The following is an 18,716-nucleotide window of genomic DNA, read 5'->3' as shown; positions in this document are numbered from 1 at the left end:
CGGACTTCGCACCACGGGCGTTCAGCGCTCAGGGAAAATGATGTATTTGTAAAGATTGGGGAATGTATCGGTCTGGAGTTGCCTCCAGTCCCGAGCTTCCTGAGCGTTAAGCTTCTTATGTGGAGGGGGAAAGTGCTGTCGTTGTGTTCTTAGGAAGTGGAGTCGTATGTTATAGGTGACGGGAACTTCGGGAAGGAAGCTTGAGTCGGGGTTGGAGCCCGCTCGGTTGGTATGTCCTCGAGCTAGTGCGTCTGCGACCTCGTTGCCCTCTAATCCCGCGTGACCAGGCAACCACGTTATCTGATGCTTTAGGGAGGAATTGGCGCTCATAGAGTTGGTTACTATGCCCAACAGCATTTTAGGTATTCTGCCTGCAAGTAGGTAGGAGCCGACAGGCTGTTTGGGAGTCTCATAGCGTGTACACCCTGGTTACGGGCGTCGCCGTACTGGATCGCCAGCAGGATTGCTGCCACCTCTGCTTCCGTGATTGTAGTGTGTTCCAAGGAGGCGCTGACAACCTCGTTGTTGGAAGAGTTCACCGCAACTGCCATCGCCCGCGTGACCTCGCTGTGTGTTGCTGCGTCGACGTACACCGTGTGGGGGCTGCATGCCGCCGTCCGCTTCAAGTAATCTATTCTGGCCGAGCGTCTGCCCGACCCGGCTCTGCTTGACATGTTTTTGGAAATCGGGGAGACGTGCATCCACGAGCGATATGTTGTTGGGAGGTTGGTCATGCTTTGTATTATCTGGACGTCTTCCGGGTAGCCTACCCGCTCCAGAGCTTGCCTACCGGTGTCCTTACGAAGGAGGCATGCACATTGCGAGAGAACATCCTCCTGGATCTCCTCGAATGAGTTGGAGAGGCTGAGGGCCTCTAGTTTGGCGTTTGAAGTGTAGATAAGAATGCCCAGCGCGTGTTTGTACCCAGTACGTAACATGGCATTGACTTTGGTGAGTTCTTATCGAGTTAATTACATGTACGGTAGGCCGTAGGAAATGCGGCTCACAAGTGCTTGGACGAGGCGTAGCGTGTGCTCCTCGTGCATGCCTGTCCGATTGCGTGCCACTCTTCTGATCATTTTGGCGACTTGCTGTGTTGTGGTGGATAGCAGCTTGATAGCGTGGGTGACTTTTCGATAACTCTGGAGCCATAAGCCAAGGATGTGTATCTGTCGGGTCTCCCGGACGGGGACGCCGTGTAGGAGGACCTGAATGTCTCCTGGAGACTTGTTACGTCCTTCTCTGTGGATGATCTCTGACTGTTCCGGCGCACAGCATAGTACGTACTAAGAGACCGCGTCCTCGACGCAGGTGGCAGCTTGTTGCAGAGTTTCTTTTTTGGTAGCCAGAGAGCCTTTGGTAGCCCAGATAGTTATGTCGTCGGCGTACAATGTAAATCCGATGCTCGGTACTGTTTGAAGGCTTCGGGCCACGCCTACCATCGCAGTGTTGAAAAGGAGAGGGGAGATAATCGAACCATGAGGCGTGCCTTTGTGCGGCATGTCCTGGGGGTCCGGGCGTGTACCTCCTATGCCAATCGTAGCTGTTTTGTTGGATGGGAAATTTTGGACGTAGTGAAAGACACGTTTCCCACAATTTAGGTTGTTCAGTTCTGTGAGGATGGCATCGTGAGACATGTTGTTGAAGGCACCTTTGAGATCAAGGGCCATCACAAGGTGCTCCCCTCCGCTTGGAATGTGCGACAGTACCTCCTGCTTGAGTAGAAGAAAGGCATCTTGGGCAGATAGCCCGGATCGGAAGCTGATCATGGAAGGAGGGAAGAGGCTGTTGTCTTCTTTGATATAGTCCTGCAGACGAGTTTGGATAACCCTCTCGTATAGCTTGCCCACGTGAGCGAAATGGGGCGGAGCGCCTCAAGTGTGGGCAGCTTCGCCGGCTTTGGGATCACGATGATTTCGAAGTGTTTCCACTCTTGAAGGATGATATTTTTTTCCCAGAGCTCATCGTTAAAGTACTGAGTTAGATCCTGAATTTGGTCCTTGCCGATGTTGCGTATTATTGCATTGGTGATTTTATCCGCACCTGACGCTGTATTACGAGCGCAGGGTCGCGCCGTAGCGTATACTTCTGTTGTCGTTATGGGGGCATCCAAAGCTCGATTTGTGGTGCCCAGGTAGGTCATCGTGCTAGGTGTTGTGGTCGCAGTTCCTATGTATCTGTCGCGGAGCGCTGCAAGAAGAGCTGCGTCGTCACCTGGGAACACGTGGGAAATCCGATTGAGTGTACGGGTCGCTTCGGACATGGACTTGGTTCTTATCAAGTTTCTGAGAATTGCCCATGTCCGAGGCGTGGCCAAAGTGCCTCGCAGAACTTGCCAGTTCTGACCCCGCAGGGGCGTCTGCATCAGCAGGCGTTTGGTGCGTTGCGACACCACGTACCCCAGCACACGAGGGTTCGACCCTCCCGCGTCTAACCGTGCGTAGCTTAGCCGTGTCCGGGGAAAGGGGGTCCTGGGGGTTGAGCCGATGCCGGGTGTTTGGACCTTTAAGGCTCCCCGGCGGAGGCAACACACCTCTTCGGCCTCTGCTTCACGTAGACAGCACCCCGGGACTGACCCACCTGGAGGAAATCGGTAGTTGCCTTTTCCTGCTTCTCTCTACCTCCAATGTTCGTATTTCTCTTACTTTTCATGTATTCTGTCTTCTAGCTTCCGCTTACTCCCAATTTTTAAAGGCAGCAAGGGTTAACCTTGTGTAAATAACCAACCTAGGTTATCTCATATTTGGTTATAGTGATAACGTACAGCTGGCGTTTGCAGGACCTGTTTTTACAGTCCCTGTGACGTCCCCTTGTAGGGCTCCACGGTCGGTGGCTGGCGTTATTGCCGAAAATTCAATTCCTTTATGGCAACCTCCTTCCATCCGCTTCCTGATCGCCCTCAGAGAAGAGGGCGCACCGATGAAGTATTCCAGTTTTTTGGTCGGCAAAAAAAATCCTTCCCTCGTTTTCACGTGATCCATTCTGAAAAACCAGCTAAACCAGTGCGAACAATCTCACCATTCCTTGTTTATAAGACACTGACTGAAGTCTTTGGTCCAGGTTATAAGGCGTCGAGGATGGCAAGCGGTGATCTCCCCTTGGAGCTCGGCGATCGGAAACATTATGAAAAATTGACAAAACTAGTGTCATTTGGGGAAACCCAAGTAATTGTAACCCTACACCGTATGATGAACACAAGCTGCGGTGTTGTCTCGGATGATGACTTGCTGGAGCTCACTGAGGATGAACTCTTGGAGGGCTTTAGTGACGAGAATGTTATCAATGTTAAAGGAATAAAGATCTGGCGTGACAGCAAAGAAATCAAGACCAAACACCTTATATTGACTTTCGGCTCAAGTATTCTGCCCGAGTCTGTAGAAGCTGGGTACATCAAGCTCCGTGTTAGGCCATATGTGCCAAATCCCCTCAGATGTTTCAAATGCCAACGTTTCGACTCCAGTTCACAGAGCTACCGAGGCCGTCAAACCTGTGCGAAGTGCAGTGCCCACGAACATACTTCTGAAGCTTGCGAGAACATTCTCCATTGTGTAAACTGTGAAGGGGAGCACGCCACATACTCGCGGTCGTGCCCATCCTGGAAAAAAGAGAAAGAAATTATCACGATCAAAGTAAAGGAAAACATAACTTTCAAGGAGGCACGCAGGCGGGTATCCTACCTGCCCACAAACACATTTGCCGAAGTGGCGCGTCAGGGCGCAGCGCCACAACGGTCTCCAGCGGCTGTCCGACCCACAAGCAGTGAGTCGGCAGTTACGCCATCTGCCCCCACGGTGGTTGCAGCTAGCGCTGCTCCGCCAACCGAGCAGAAGGGACCATCGACCCCGAAGGTGGGCGGAGCCGAGGCTGCCCCAACCTCCCCGGCCCCTTCCAGCGCTGGCAACAGCCGGTGCAGCCAAATCCCTCAGGGAGCCCCATCGACCTCCGGGCTGGTGGGCGCAGAGGTCTTGCCATCCAAGGCGGGACTCTCTCTGGTAACCTCTCGCTCGCAAGAGCACGTATCCGGAGCCTCACTAGAGGCAATGGACACTACACCTGTCCTTAAGGCGCACCAAACACCTAAGGAGCGGCGAGGCTCCGTCGAACGCTTCAGAAAGGGCAAAACCCCGATTACAGGGCCTCAAAAGAGCTCTGTAATCTAAGGTATCACTTCCGTTTCCGTACACACAGCACCCATTTACTTTCAATGGATACAGAAATTATTCAATGTAACGTCAGAGGTCTCCTTAGAAACCTTGATGATGTTCAAGAACTCATCCACAAACACAATCCAAAAGTGCTGTGTTTACAGGAAACACACTTAAAGCCAAAATGCACAAGCTTTTTTCGACAGTATGTTACTTTTCTCATAGATCGCGACGATGCAATCGCATCATCGGGCAGTGAGCCATTATACTCGACAAAGGTATAGCGTGTCAACATATACAACTACAAACGCCCCTAGAGGCAGTGGCCGTTCGAGCCATACTTATAAACAAACTTATTACCGTCTGCTCTCTATACAAACCCCCGCATTATCAGCTCCATAAACATAAATTGCATACATTAATAGATCAATTACCCCAACCCTATTTGGTTCTAGGAGATTTAAATGCACACAGCAACCTATGGGGTGACTCCCATTGCGATGTGCGTGGTCGACTGATTGAACAGTTACTCTTTTCATCTGGTGCATGTCTTGAATAGTAAGGCACCTACATATTATAATACTACACATAAAACCTATTCCTCTATAGACCTCAGTATTGCATCTCCCACCTTTTTACCTGATCATAAATGGAACGTTATTAGAAATCCATACGGGAGCAACCATTTCCCAATCGTGCTGTCTACACCGAAGATGAATGAATGTCCCCCGCAGTTTCCTCGGTGGAAAACTGATTCAGCCGACTGGGAACAATTCCGAAAAATTACATATCGTGGGCTGACATTTCTGCTTTAAGTCTTGACGCTGTGGTTGAATACTTCACCTTTTTTCTGATTGATGCTGCGACCAAATGTATCCCAGAAACAAAGGGATCATCTAAAAAGCGCCGTGTTCCGTGGTGGAACGAGGAGTGTCGTAACGCGCGTAAAAAGCAGGACAAAGCATGGGGGTTGCTCCGCGATTCTCCGACTGCAGAAAACCTTGTTAATTTCAAGCATGTCAAATCTCAGGGAAGGAGAACGCGCCGACAAGCTAGAAGAGAGAGTTGGCAAAAATATATATCAGGAATTAACTCTTACACGGATGAGACAAAGGCCTGGAATAGAGTGCACAGAATAAAAGGTCGACAACCTTACTCGCTACCGTTAGTAAATACACAGGGAGATAGTATGGAAGACTAGGCGAACTTTCTAGGCGCACATTTTGAACGCATATCCAGTTCGTCGCACTACTCTGACACATTTCAAAGACAAAAAACACGAATAGAACGGCAGCCATTAGTACGAAAAAGTGCAAAATGTGAGGTATACAAAAGACCATTTGGCATAGCAGAGCTTCAAGCAGCACTAAACGGCTGCAACAAATCTGCCCCAGGCTCTGACCGCATAATATATGAAATGCTAAAGCACTTGCCATCTGAAACACAAAAATACCCTTCTGTTTCTTTACAATGCTATATGGTCTTCCGGCCAGATTCCCACTGTCTGGAAAGAGGCCATTATAATTACCATTCTGAAACAGAGTAAGGACCCTTCCTTGGCAAAGAGTTATAGGCCGATAGCGTTGACAAGCTGCCTATGCAAACTCTTTGAAAAGATGGCGAATAAACGCTTGCTCCACTATCTTGAAACCAACAAAATATTAGACCCATACCAATGCGGTTTCAGGGAAGTTATGTCGGCGACAGACCATCTTGTCCGCATGGAAATGTACATACGTGAAGCCTTTATCCACAAACAACTTGTATCTGTATTCCTTGATATGGAAAAGGCATATGACACTACGTGGCGCTTTGGGATCCTTCGGTATCTTTCTGGAATGGATATACGCGGCAGCTTGCTGACCATTATTGAGAGCTACCTGTCTGACAGAACATTTCGCGTTAGAGTTGGCAATGTGCAGTCTCGATCATTCTCACAGGAGACACGTGTACCGCAGGGTGGAGTGCTGAGCTGTACACTCTTTATTGTGAAAATGAACTCCTTGCGTATACCATCATACCTCGCACACTCTTTTACTCGGTCTATGTGGACGATGTACAGATAGCTTTTAGGTCGTGCAATCTTGGCATCTGTGAGAGACAGCTACAGCTTGGCCTAAACAAACTCTCAAGGTGGTCAGAAGAAAATGGTTTTAAATTTAACCCCCAGAAAAGCACATGTGTTCTCTTCTCAAACAAGAGAGGCATGTCACCGGAACCCGCCATTGACTTTAACGGAGAACGGCTATCGGTCAGCCTTGAACATAAATTTTTAGGTATTGTTTTGGACACAGAACTTAACTTCATTCCCCACTTGAAATATCTTAAAGCGAAGTGCCTGAAGACTAGGAACCTGCTGAAGCTACTTTCTCGAACAAACTGGGGCAATGACAGGAAGTGTTTGCTTAGCATTTATAAGAGCCTTGTACAATCACGCCTCAACTACGGAGCCGTGGTGTACCAATCCGCATCGGTCAGTGCTCTCAAAATTCTCGACCCAGTCCACAATCTAGGTATACGGCTGGCAACAGGCGCATTTAGGACAAGCCCTGTGGGAAGTCTGTATGTCGAAGCGAACGAATGGTTCTTACACCTACGCAGAACATATCTAAGCTTCTGCTAGTTTTTAAAATGTAAGTCGATTAACGAACATTCGTGTTACTCAACTATACTTGACATGTCTTCTGCAAGACTTCACCGTAACCACCCATCTGTTCGACCTACTCTGTCTCTGCGCTTAGACAACTGGCTAATGAAACCGGTATTCAACATCGAGAAACAGTCCTAATGACTCCCACTAACCTTGCGCCACCTTGGGAATGGCAGACTATCCAATGTGATATGTCTCTCGTCGCAATAACAAAACATGCGCCTGAGGTGCATATACATTCACACTTTCTCGAACTCCAGGCGAAGTACTCCTGCGCGGAGTTTTACACAGACGCTTCAGAGTCTACTTATGGTGTAGCTTATGCAGCGCTCGGACCTTCATTTTCAACGTCCGGTGCGTTAAATTCAAACACCAGCATTTTCACCGCGGAGGCATACGCGATCCTCTCTGCTGTGAAACATATAAAACAAACAGGTATAACAAAGGCTGTCATATTCACAGACTCGTTAAGCGTTGTTAGTTGCATATCAAGTCTACGAAAACACAAAAGCTCTATCCTTAATGAGTCTACAACCTTCCATGTTCAGCATACATGTCTAACCAAATGATTGTTCTTTTTTGGGTGCCTGGCCATAGAGGCCTAGAGGGCGACGTAGCTGCTAACGAAAGGGCTACATCCGTACCGTTTTGTGATGCAAACATAAATATACCTGTACCTTACACAGACCTTAAGCCATTTTTACAGCATAAACTACGGAAATATTGGTTACGGCAATGGGACACTGAGGTATCCAACAAACTGCACCTAATCAAACCGAAAATAGGAAACTGGATCTCTGAGAAAACAACAAGACATCAGGAAGTACTGCTAAGCAGGTTAAGAATTGGGCACACCTATAGCACTCACTCGTATATTCTAACGAACTAACCCTCCGACATGCACTAGGTGTGGAAGTAGACTTACAGTCCTTCATGTTCTCGTTCAGTGTTCATTATTGGAAGAGGAGAGAAAAAAGTTCTTCCCTTCCTTATACCGTCACGATATACCTCTGCACCCAGTCTTCTTTTTAGGCAATGACCCTGCATTTAATTTTAAATCAGCACTCAAGTTCTTAGAAGAAACTAATACCATAGAAATCATTTGGCCAGGCTATTTGTAGCACAGCCTCTGCTTAGAGGCTGTAGCTGCAATGAAATCACTTACAGAGCACATGCCTCGCAGCCCTTGCGTTGAAGGGCTATGCAGAGGCACTGGTGCTGCTATAAATTAACAAGTTTTAGTATCTAATCCTTCACAACGTACTTTTACAACCACAGGACTCGCTTTTCATTGACATTATTTTAATAGATACATATGTTACACCATTTATAGCGAATATTTTAGGCCAATATACAGCCACTCGATTACCGCCATATTCATCGATACTCACTGCCACTCATCACCAAATGTCATGGCACTCTTTGGCAATTTCTGGCCCTTGCGCCAAGAAACACTATCCATCAATCACTCAATTGCCAGTTCTGATGCGAGAGTTGCGTGGCGTACGTTTGTGCCTCTTCCGTGAGCTCCACTATACGGGTTCGAAGTTGTCGGTTCAGCTTTTGGGTCTTCAGCGAACGAGCTTCGCGCGCTGATCCCATAATTTGAGGAGGTGCCTGTCTACTTCAGGTGCCTCGTTTTTGCGCTGTACGACTTCGGTGACGGTGCTGTGAGCCAGGCGAAGGGCCGTGCTCCAATCCTGGATAAATTCTATATGTCTCGTGGGGAATTCTGAGTTGCTAAATTTTGGCCAGTCCGTTATTCTGGCTGGTCCAATGCGTCTCCGGGTTTTGGATGAAGTGATAGAGGTGCTTAGGATGCAGTGGTCGCTCCCCAATGTTTCGATTAGGTTGGTCCACTTCGTGTGGCTTACGTTCTTGACCATGGTGAGGTCAGGACAGGAGTCTCTAGTCACACGGTTTTCCTCTTGTGTGGGAAAGGCAGGGTTGGTTAGGAGTTCCAATCCTATCGTGCGTATAGCTTTCACTATAGACTGACCTCTTGCCGTGTTATCGCAATACCCCCACTCTCCGTGGGGCGCGTTCAAATCTCCTACGATCACGAGCTGATTACACTGCTCTTTGTGAGAGGCAGCCAATAGTAGATCTATGAAGTCCCCTTTCCTAGGCTTGGGGGTCTTGTAGACATTTATGATAAAGGTGCTTGCACGGCCGCGCTTGTTGGGCACAACCTCGACCGTCAAGTGTTCGGCGTCCGATACTGGCAGGGCATGCTCGACCACAGTTATCTCTTTTGCCACTAGGATGGCAGCCGGCGGCATCAGGGGCTGATTGATCGTGTAGTATCTGTCATACTGTGAATAATAGCGTTTATTGGCTAAACGTACAGACAGCCAGCATGGCGGCTTGCTCTTGTGCCTCCTTTGCCTAGTCGCTGCTGCGTTCGGTGCGCCGCCTGGGAGTACATCTGGTCTATCAGTGGTGGCGCTAGTTTCCGTCACAACACCCCTTCCGTTCCAAGTTCGAGCTACGGTGAATACCGTTGCAAGAGTTGGCGTGCTCTGATCGACCGCCGAACCACCGGTGTCTGCGGAATAGTTGGAGCGCCAGAAGGACTGGCACTTGCTTGGTCACTCGGTTCTACCGGCCAAGGTAGCACACTTGTTTGCGCGTCACATCCCACAGTGGCGGAACGCACTGGCGTCGTTGCTTCTTTGTCGTCCAATAATGGCTGCATGAACGCTTGGGTCTGCTGCTCGTCGCCGCCGCCCCTTCCAGATATAGGCCACTCCTCTGTGCCTCTGATGCGACGCCGCAGGTGGTCTGCATGTCGGTTCCACACTGTGCCATCTGCACCTCAGTTGATGATGAACTGGTGGCTGCTCCGACAACTGCAGTCACCCACCTGGGTCCGGACCTGAAGTTCTTCGCCCAGACAGTGTCACCAACCTGGGAAACTGGTTCCCTTCTAGCAGCAAAATCACTGTGCACCTTCTGCTGCAATTCTCGGAATTGCATCTTGCTGCGCAAGTCTGGTTTCAGCAAATCTAACGCTGTCTTCAGGTGTCGACCCATCAATAGTTCAGCCTGGGAACGACCGGTGAGGGCATGGGGTGTGCTTCTGTATGCTAACAGAATTCTAGCAATTTCACATTCAAAATCCCCAGGCTGCGTCTTCTTCAGCTTGTCTTTTACAGTTTGTACGACCCTTTCAGCGGCCCCATTGGATGAGGGATCAAAATACAATACACCCCATTGCGAGCCAAGAATGACTTGTAGGTTGCACTTGTGAAGGCGGGTCCATTGTCGCTCACGACGACGTCCGGTAATCCATGGCTAGCAAAGATGGTGCTGAGGCATGCAGTGGTTGCCTCTGCCGACGGTGATGCCACTCTGACCACTTCCACCCATTTAGAGTATGCATCCACGAGTACTAAGAAGTACACACCTTGAAACGGCCAACCAAAATCAACATCTAGACGAGACCACGCTCGCTCTGGGAATGGGCATGGCGCCTGCTGAATTGCCCTGGAAGCTTTCCGATGCACCTGCCCACCTTCGTAGCGATGTCCTCATCAATGCCCGGCCACCACCCATGACTACGGGCCACCAACTTCATTTTTTCAACTCCAGGATGGCTCTCATGCAAAAGGTCCTACACTGCCGCCCTTAGTGATACTGGAACAACCACCCGGCTCCCTTGTAGCACACAGCCCTCCATCACCAAGAATTCCTCCATTCGGTTTGCAAAAGGCCGCCACTCTTGCCCTGGTGGCAAGTGTTCTCCAGACCACAACGCCACACGCAAGGGAGCTAACACTGGGTCCTGATCGGTTGCAGACTCCACCACAGCTGCTGAGAGGACACCTGGGTATACACCTTCCAACATGAACACATCCTGAATCCTGGAATCCTCCGGCGGTGCCCTAGCAAGCGGCAGCCGACTCAAAGCGTATGCGTTTCCCAAGCTCGCTCCTGGTCCGTAGCATAATCGGTAGTTGTAGCCGCTCAGTGTCAGAGCCCACCTCAGCACACTTGGTGAACTCTGATGGGGTATGCGGCTGTCATGGCCGAAAAGTTCCAGTAACGGTTTGTGGTCGGTGAAAATTTCAAATGACCTTCCCCACACCAACTGGTGGAACTTTAGCACAACGAACACCACTGCCAGCGCCTCCTTATCTAACTGGCTGTAGTTCTTTTCATCTGATGTTAGTCATCTTGATGCAAATACTACAGGCTTCTCTCCGGACTGCAGCCGATGTGCCAGCACAACTCCAATGCCATAAGGCGATGCATCACAACACAGTAATAGAGGTAACTTGGGGTCATAATAAACTAACACCTCTGCAGATGTCAGTAACTGCTTACTTTCAGCAAATGCTGCTTCCTGTTTGGCCCCCCAGTGCCATGACGTGCCTTTCTTAAACAAAACGTGCAATGGATGCAGCACCGCTGACAAGTTTGGCAGAAATCTTCGGTAAAAATTGAGGAGCCCAAGGTAGCTCTGCAACTCCCGTGTGTCAGATGTGGCAGGTGCTCGTACGATGACCTTGACCTTCTCAGGTGCTGGGTGCAGACCACGCTTGTCAATGACATATCCCAGGTACTCCACGCTTGTTGCCTCGAACACGCATTTTTGGAGCTTCAACCTTAACCCTGCGCCACTCAGTTGCCGCAGCACTTCAGATTGTTGCGATGGTCCTCTTCGGAGACCCCAGACACAAGTATATCGTCAAAATACACGACAGTCTGGCGGCAACCGCGAAGCAGACTCTCCATTTCGCGCTGGAAAATTGCAGGTGCCGATGTCACTCCGAATGGCAATCGGTTGTACTGAAATAGTCCCTGCTGTGTGTTGATAGTCACCAATTTCTTAGACTCCTCATCCAACTCCACTTGCTTGTATGCATCCCGAAGGTCCAACTTTGAGAACGTCACGCCTCCCGCCAGCTGTGCCTAGATTTCTTCGATCCGTGGCACCGGGTACGTCTCGATATCTGCTGCCCGGTTTACTGTGACTTTGAAGTCTCCGCACAATCTGATTTTCCCGTCTTTCTTCAAAACTGGAACCAACGGTGCTGCCCATTCCGCAGTCCGCACTGGCCTGAGGATACCTTCTTGCTGCAACCGCTGTAGTTCCTGTGCCACCATGTCCTGCAGAGCAAATGGTACTGGTCTCGGCCTGAAAAAACGTGGTGTCGTGTCCTCTGGCATTCTTATCTTGGCTTTCACTCCGGCAAAGTTACCGAGACCTTCTGAAAACACATCAGGAAATCGGCTTACCAGGTCCTTCACATCATTGACTGAGTGCACATTCAGCAGACTGTCGAGCGGCATACCAAAAGCTTTTGTCCAGTTCCTCCCCAGCAAGGCCCGCGAGCTGCCCTTGACGACGAACGACGGCAGTCGAGCGTGCTTTCCTCCGAATTTGGCAATCACTGTCGCCTTCCCCACGACCGCTGATTGATGGCCGAAGTAGCCGCTCAGTTTGAGGTCGGAATTTTAGAGCGCCATCCCCGGAAACAGCCTCGTGAACTCCGCCTCACCAATCACCGGGTAGACGGCCCCTGAATCAACTTCCATGCGTAGCGACTGACCTTCCACAAGTACCGTGGCGAAAATAGGGGGCACCTTTGGCTCCAGAACATTCACAACGCAAGACTGGAACAGCGGCATTCGTCTAACCACCCTCTAGCGACCACAAATTACCAACGTCTGTCTCTCCGATTCCTTCGTCGGATGCCGCGTCTACCGGGTCCACGACCATCACCGCACGCAGGTTGAGATCTGGCCAGTCCGACTCCCTGCCGTCCATCTTTATGTTCCGTGCCCTGCAGACTTGTTCCCGTTTCTTGTCTACTTGCGCATTTCTTTGCTGCATGGCCTCTCTTCTGACAACAAAAACACCGCAGATTCCTGAACCTACATGACCGCTCGTGGTGCCGTCCGTCGCCAGCGATAACAATCACCGACAACCTCGCCAGTCCTCGACACTTGGTTAATGGCCACCCCATCCGGCTGGCCAGTCATTATTTTGGCGCCAGAAACGGCGGCTTCCATGCTGGTAATGATCTTGACAGCGCGGTCCAGTGTTAGCTCAGACTCTTCTAGCAGGCGCCGTCTCATTGCCTCGTCCCGAATACCATGTACGATTCGGTGCCTCAGGTTGTTTTCTGATTCCCCGCCGAACGCACAAGGGTCCGCCAACTTACGCAGCTCCGCAACGAAGCCCTTGACTGCTTCGCCATCCCTTTGTGTCTGGCAATGAAAATAATACCGTTGTACTACAATCGCTGACGCCTTCGGCGTGTAATGATTGGTAAGCAGCTGCAGACTTTCCATGAGCGGAACATCACTTGGTCGTCGAGGTGCCAGTAATAGTCGCAGCAACGAGTACGTCATTTTCCACACGAACTCAAAAAAACTGCACGCTGCTTGTCTACTGCGATGCTGTTGGCGATGAAATGCTGCTCCAGCGCTTCCACGTACTCCTCCCATTCGTGTCCTTCCCCTGTAAATGGCTCCAACTTCGCCGTCGCGACTGGTCGCCTCTCACCGCCCAGCTCCAAACTTGATTATTCCTCGTCGCCAGTTGTCATAATGTGAATAATAGCGTTTATTGACTAAACATGCAGACAGCCAACATGGCGGCTTGCTCTTGTGCCTCCTCTGTCTAGTTGCTGCTGCGTTCGGTGCGCCCATTGGGAATACATCTGGCCTATCAGTGGTGGCGCTAGCAAGTCTGTGGCATGTGGCGTGTTTCGCGTCCAAGCCTTGGGGTGGCACCGCCATCGAAACGACGACAGCGCACCACTGGCAGCGGTAATCAAAACGCCAGCTAAGCCTTTATTATGCAAACTTTATTTGCAACTCATCAAACCAGCACGTACAATAAACTATTTCTATCTGAAATTATAAACCTTTGGAAACAAATTTGGCTTAAATGCTGAAAATTTTTATAACGTGACTTCTCAAATGGTGAACTGCGAGAGAGCAGGCATTCTCGACCAGAAGTCAAACTGTCGCGACAGAATTCACCCTTGTGAAAGCTACGTGTTTTCGCTCAAACAGGAAGCACTGGCTCAAATCAAGTTGCAGTTTATGAATATTGTGTGCGAAGTGACTTGACATCTTCAGCTACAAAAGTGGAGGAACTTTAGCAGCATACCAGCGTGCGACGGCATTATGTGGTCAGATGTGTTTCTTCATTCAATGGCGACAACCTGTGTTCACCAGAAATGTGTGGCGAGACTGTACGTAGTATCTTTTTGCATATAACCAACTATGCATGTTACGCAGCAGTATATCTTCGAAACGCTATTCATTTGCTTTTTCATCATCATCAGCCTGGTTACGCCCACTGCAGGGCAAAGGCCTCTCCCATACTTTTCCAACAACCCCGGTCATGTACTAATTGTGGCCACGTCGTCCCTGCAAACTTCTTAATCTCATCCGCCCACCTAACTTTCTGCCGCCCCCTGCTACGCTTCCCTTCCCTTGGAATCCAATCCGTAACCCTTAATGACCATCGGTTATCTTCCCTCCTCATGCATGTCCTGCCCATGCCCATTTATTCTTGATTTCAACTAGGATGTCATTAAGTCGCGTTTGTTCCCTCGCCCAATCTGCTCTTTTCTTATCCTATAACGTTACACCCATCATTCTTCTTTCCATAACTCGTTGCGTCGTCCTCAATTTAAGTAGAACCCTTTTCGTAAGCCTCCAGGTTTCTGCTCTGTAGTTGAGTATTAAGTGCTTGAGTATTGAGTATTAATTATAAGTGCCTCGCTACCTATTGTAAATTGCTGTTCTCTTCCGAGACTGTTAAACATTGGTTTTCTGCAGATTAATTTTTAGACCCACTCTTCTGCTTTGCCTCTCCAGGTGAGTGAGCATGCGTTACAATTGGTCCGCTGAGTTACTAAGCAAGGCTATTTCATCAGCGAATCGCAAGTTACTAATGTATTCTCCATTAACTTTTATCCCCAATTCTTCCCAATCCAGGTCTCTGAATACCTCCTGTAAACACGCTGTGAATAGCATAGGGGAGATCGTATCTCCCTGCCTGACGCCTTTCTTTATTGGGATTTTGTTGCTTTCATTATGAAGGACTACGGTGGCTGTGGAGCTGCTATAGATATCTTTCAGTATTTCTACATATGGCTCGTCTACACCCTGATTCCATAATGCCTCCATGACTGCTGAGGTTTCGACAGAATCAAACGCTTTCTCGTAATCAATGAAAGCTATATATAAGGGTTGGTTACATTCCGCACATTTCTCTACCACTTGATTGATAGTGTGAATATGGTCTATTGTTGAGTAGCCTTTACGGAATCCTGCCTGGTCCTTTGCTTGACAGAAGTCTAAGGTGTTCGTGATTCTATTTGCGATTACCTTAGTAAATAGTTTGTAGGCAGCTGACAGTAAGCTGATCGGTCTATAATTTTTCAAGTCTTTGGCGTCCCCTTTCTTATGGATTAGGATTATGTTAGCGTTCTTCCAAGATTCCGGTACGCTCGAGGTCATGAGGCATTGCGTACACAGGGTGGCCAGTTTCTCTAGAACAATCTGCCCACCATCCTTCAACAAATCTGCTGTTACCTGATCCTCCACAGCTGCCTTCCCCCTTTGCATAGCTCCCAAGGCTTTCTTTACTTCTTCCGGCGTTACCTGTGGGATTTCGAATTCCTCTAGGCTAGTCTTCCATTATCGTCGTGGGTGCCACTGGTACTGTATAAATCATTATAGAACTCCTCAGCCACTTGAAGTATCTCATCCATATTAGTAATGATATTGCCGGCTTTGTCTCATAACGCATACATCTGATTCTTGCCAATTCCTAGTTTTTTCTTCACTGCTTTTAGGCTTCCTCCGTTCCTGAGAGCATGTTCAATTCTATCCATATTGTACTTCCTTATGTCAGCTGTCTTACGCTTGTTGATTAACTTCGAAAGTTCTGCCAGTCCTATTCTAGCTGTAGGGTTAGAGGCTTTCATACATTGGCGTTTCTTGATCAGATCTTCCGTCTCCTGCGATAGCTTACTGGTATCCTAACGGAGTTACCACCGGCTTCTTTTGCACACTCCTTCATGATGCCCACAAGATTGTCGTTCATTACTTCAACACTAAGGTCCTCTTCCTGAGTTAAAGCCGAATACCTGTTCTGTAGCTTGATCTGGGATTCCTTTATTTTCCCTCTTACCGCTAACTCATTGGTCGGCTTCTTATGTACCAGTTTCTTCCGTTCCCTTCTCAGGGTTAGGCTAATTCGAGTTCTTACCATCCTATGGTCACTGCAGCACACCTTGCTGAGCAAGTCCACATCTTGTATGATGCCAGGGTTAGCGCTGAGTATGAGGTCCATTTCATTTGTAGTCTTGCCGTTCGGGCTCCTCCACGTCCACTTTCGGCTATCCCGCTTGCGGAAGAAGGTATTCATTATCCGCAAACTCTGCTAATAACTCTCCCCTGCTATTCTTAGTGCCTATGCCATATTCCCCCACTGCCTTGTCTCCAGCCTGCTTCTTGCCTACCTTGGCATTGAAGACACCCATCAGTATAGCGTATTTTGTTTTTACTCTACCCATCGCCGATTCGACGTCTTCATAGAAGCTTTCGACTTCCTGGTCATCATGACTGGATGTAGGGGCGTAGACCTGTACAACCTTCATTTTGTACCTCTTATGAAGTTTCACAACAAGCCCTGCCACCCTCTCGTTAATGCTATAGAATTCCTGTATTTTACCAGCTATATTATTAATCAGGAATCCGACTCCTAGTTCTCGTCTCTCCGCTAAGCCCCGGTAGCACAGGACGTGCCCGCTTTTTAGCATTGTATATGCTTCTTTTGTCCTCCTAACTTCACTGAGCCCTATTATATCCCATTTACTGCGCTCTAATTCCTCCAATAGCACTGCTAGACTCGCCTCACTAGATAACGTTCTAGTGTTAAACATTACCAGGTTCATATTCCGATGGCGGCCTGTTCGGAGCCAGGGATTCTTAGCACCCTCTGCTGCGTCGCAGGTCTGATCGCCGCCGTGGTCAGTTGCTTCGCAGCTGCTGCGGACTGAGGGCCGGGGTTTGATTGTTGTGTTCATTTGAGAGGTTGTAGCTTCGACGGGGCGGCCGTACGAAGGATTTACGGCATGAGGCCTAAACGGCCGGGGCACGCAGCGCCGCAAGAAAGAGCCGGACTGCTTCAGTCTGGGACCAGACAAGGAATGAATCTTTATTTCTGCGAGGAGACACAGGAGGCAACTTACAGCGTTTGGCGCTCATTGGCGCCCTGACGTAAACGATCCAAAACCGAAACCAGAAACCAACACAGGATACGATGTCACCTCTCCCTTGAAACAAAAGTAAGTCATGAGTCACAGAAGAACACATGTTAGCAATGTAGCACACGTGTTTAGTGACATCTTTACACAATAGAAAATGACATCTTGGCTTCCCGATTTTAAGAAAAACGCACATGAAAACTGAAAATGAACATGATTGCACTCCAGTTCTGCAGTTTCAGTACCCCTCTTGGGAAGGCGATGAGATGCAGGCTTGCACACACTGGTCACGCATGAAAAAAAATCAGTGCAAAAGTAGAGAGTGCAAACATCAGTGTGCCCCCTGGGACAGCACTGATGAGTGGCTCATTCGCCCTCAGCCTGACTCAAGACAGTCTCTGTGGCTGTCGTGGATTGGACATTGTGCGTAAAAGCACTTTACACTCCATAGTCCCCCCGTAAGAATGCTAACGATTTTTAATGTTAAAAAGCTTTCTGGCATGAAAGACAAATTAGTATGGCGGCTACTACCTTAGTGAAAATGTGCATGCTACACATTTATGCTGCAAGAAACGTTATATACAAGAAATGTATGGTATCCCTTCTGCAGGGATGCTAAGAAATGAAGAAAAGTGTTCCTACCACTAGGATCCACTGATAAATCTACAGTATAGCAGTAAGTACAGCGTGCGCATAGCACCCTTTATGCTGCCAGAAATCCCCCCATTTGAATTAAGGGTACTACTTATGTCCTATTTACCTAACAAACATGAAAGGAAATACTTTTGGCGTTAAGAGCCCAATTCGCATGGGAGGGTTGAAACCTCTGTAGACAGTAACCCAAGGCAAAAAGCTACTTGGAAATATAATCCTTAAACCGTTCGAAAGGTTGTCTATGGCGTGTAGACCTACGGAGGACTGGTTCAGGTTGTAGAGGAGCAACCGCAGAAGTGTTACTCGTACCGGGACTGGAAGGTGTGTCAGAGACCCGAGTGCCTTCAGGGGCAGTGTCTTGGGGAGGAGTGTCACACGGACGTTCAGGAGACTTTTCTGCACGGGGTGAACCCGGTGGTGGTGGTGGTGAGACAGGTGGTTGCAAAGAAGGGGTTGCACCAGGAAAATGAGTACCAGTAGAAGCTGGAAGAAAAGGTGGAAAACTATCGTTAAAGGATGTCCCGTCATTGAAATGAGTCCTTTCATTTGTTTCACCCTGACGTACCGAGTACTTCACCAGTTTAGACGCATTCCAACGCTTGCCATTTTCAAGCTGGAAAGTACTTCGACCTACTTTGCGATAAAGCTTGAACGGACCGGCGTATTTAGGACCAAATTTCCGTGAAGTACGTACCCTAACCAGATCGCCTGGCTGAAACTGAGGACATTTGGTTGCGCGACGACGATCCACATACTTTTTAGTATTTTCCTGTTTTTCACGTATGCTCTGCACTTCCTGGCGCAAATTTGGAGAAGCAAATTTAGGATGAATTGGAGGCATGTTTGCAACGTCCAGCCGAGTTCGTGGTTGTCGACTATGCAGCAGCATAGCTGGAGACACACCGGTAGTCATATGTAGAGTAAACTTGTAAATTGCCAAGTATTCTAAGACCGCAAGTCTGAGGTCTTGCTGTTCCAAAATAGAAATCTGTATGAATTCTTTAAGGACACGGTTAAATCTTT

This window comes from Dermacentor variabilis, chromosome 9, assembly GCF_050947875.1.
Source record: "Dermacentor variabilis isolate Ectoservices chromosome 9, ASM5094787v1, whole genome shotgun sequence".
Taxonomy (NCBI): domain Eukaryota; kingdom Metazoa; phylum Arthropoda; class Arachnida; order Ixodida; family Ixodidae; genus Dermacentor; species Dermacentor variabilis.
Note: the sequence above shows the minus strand (reverse complement) of the source record.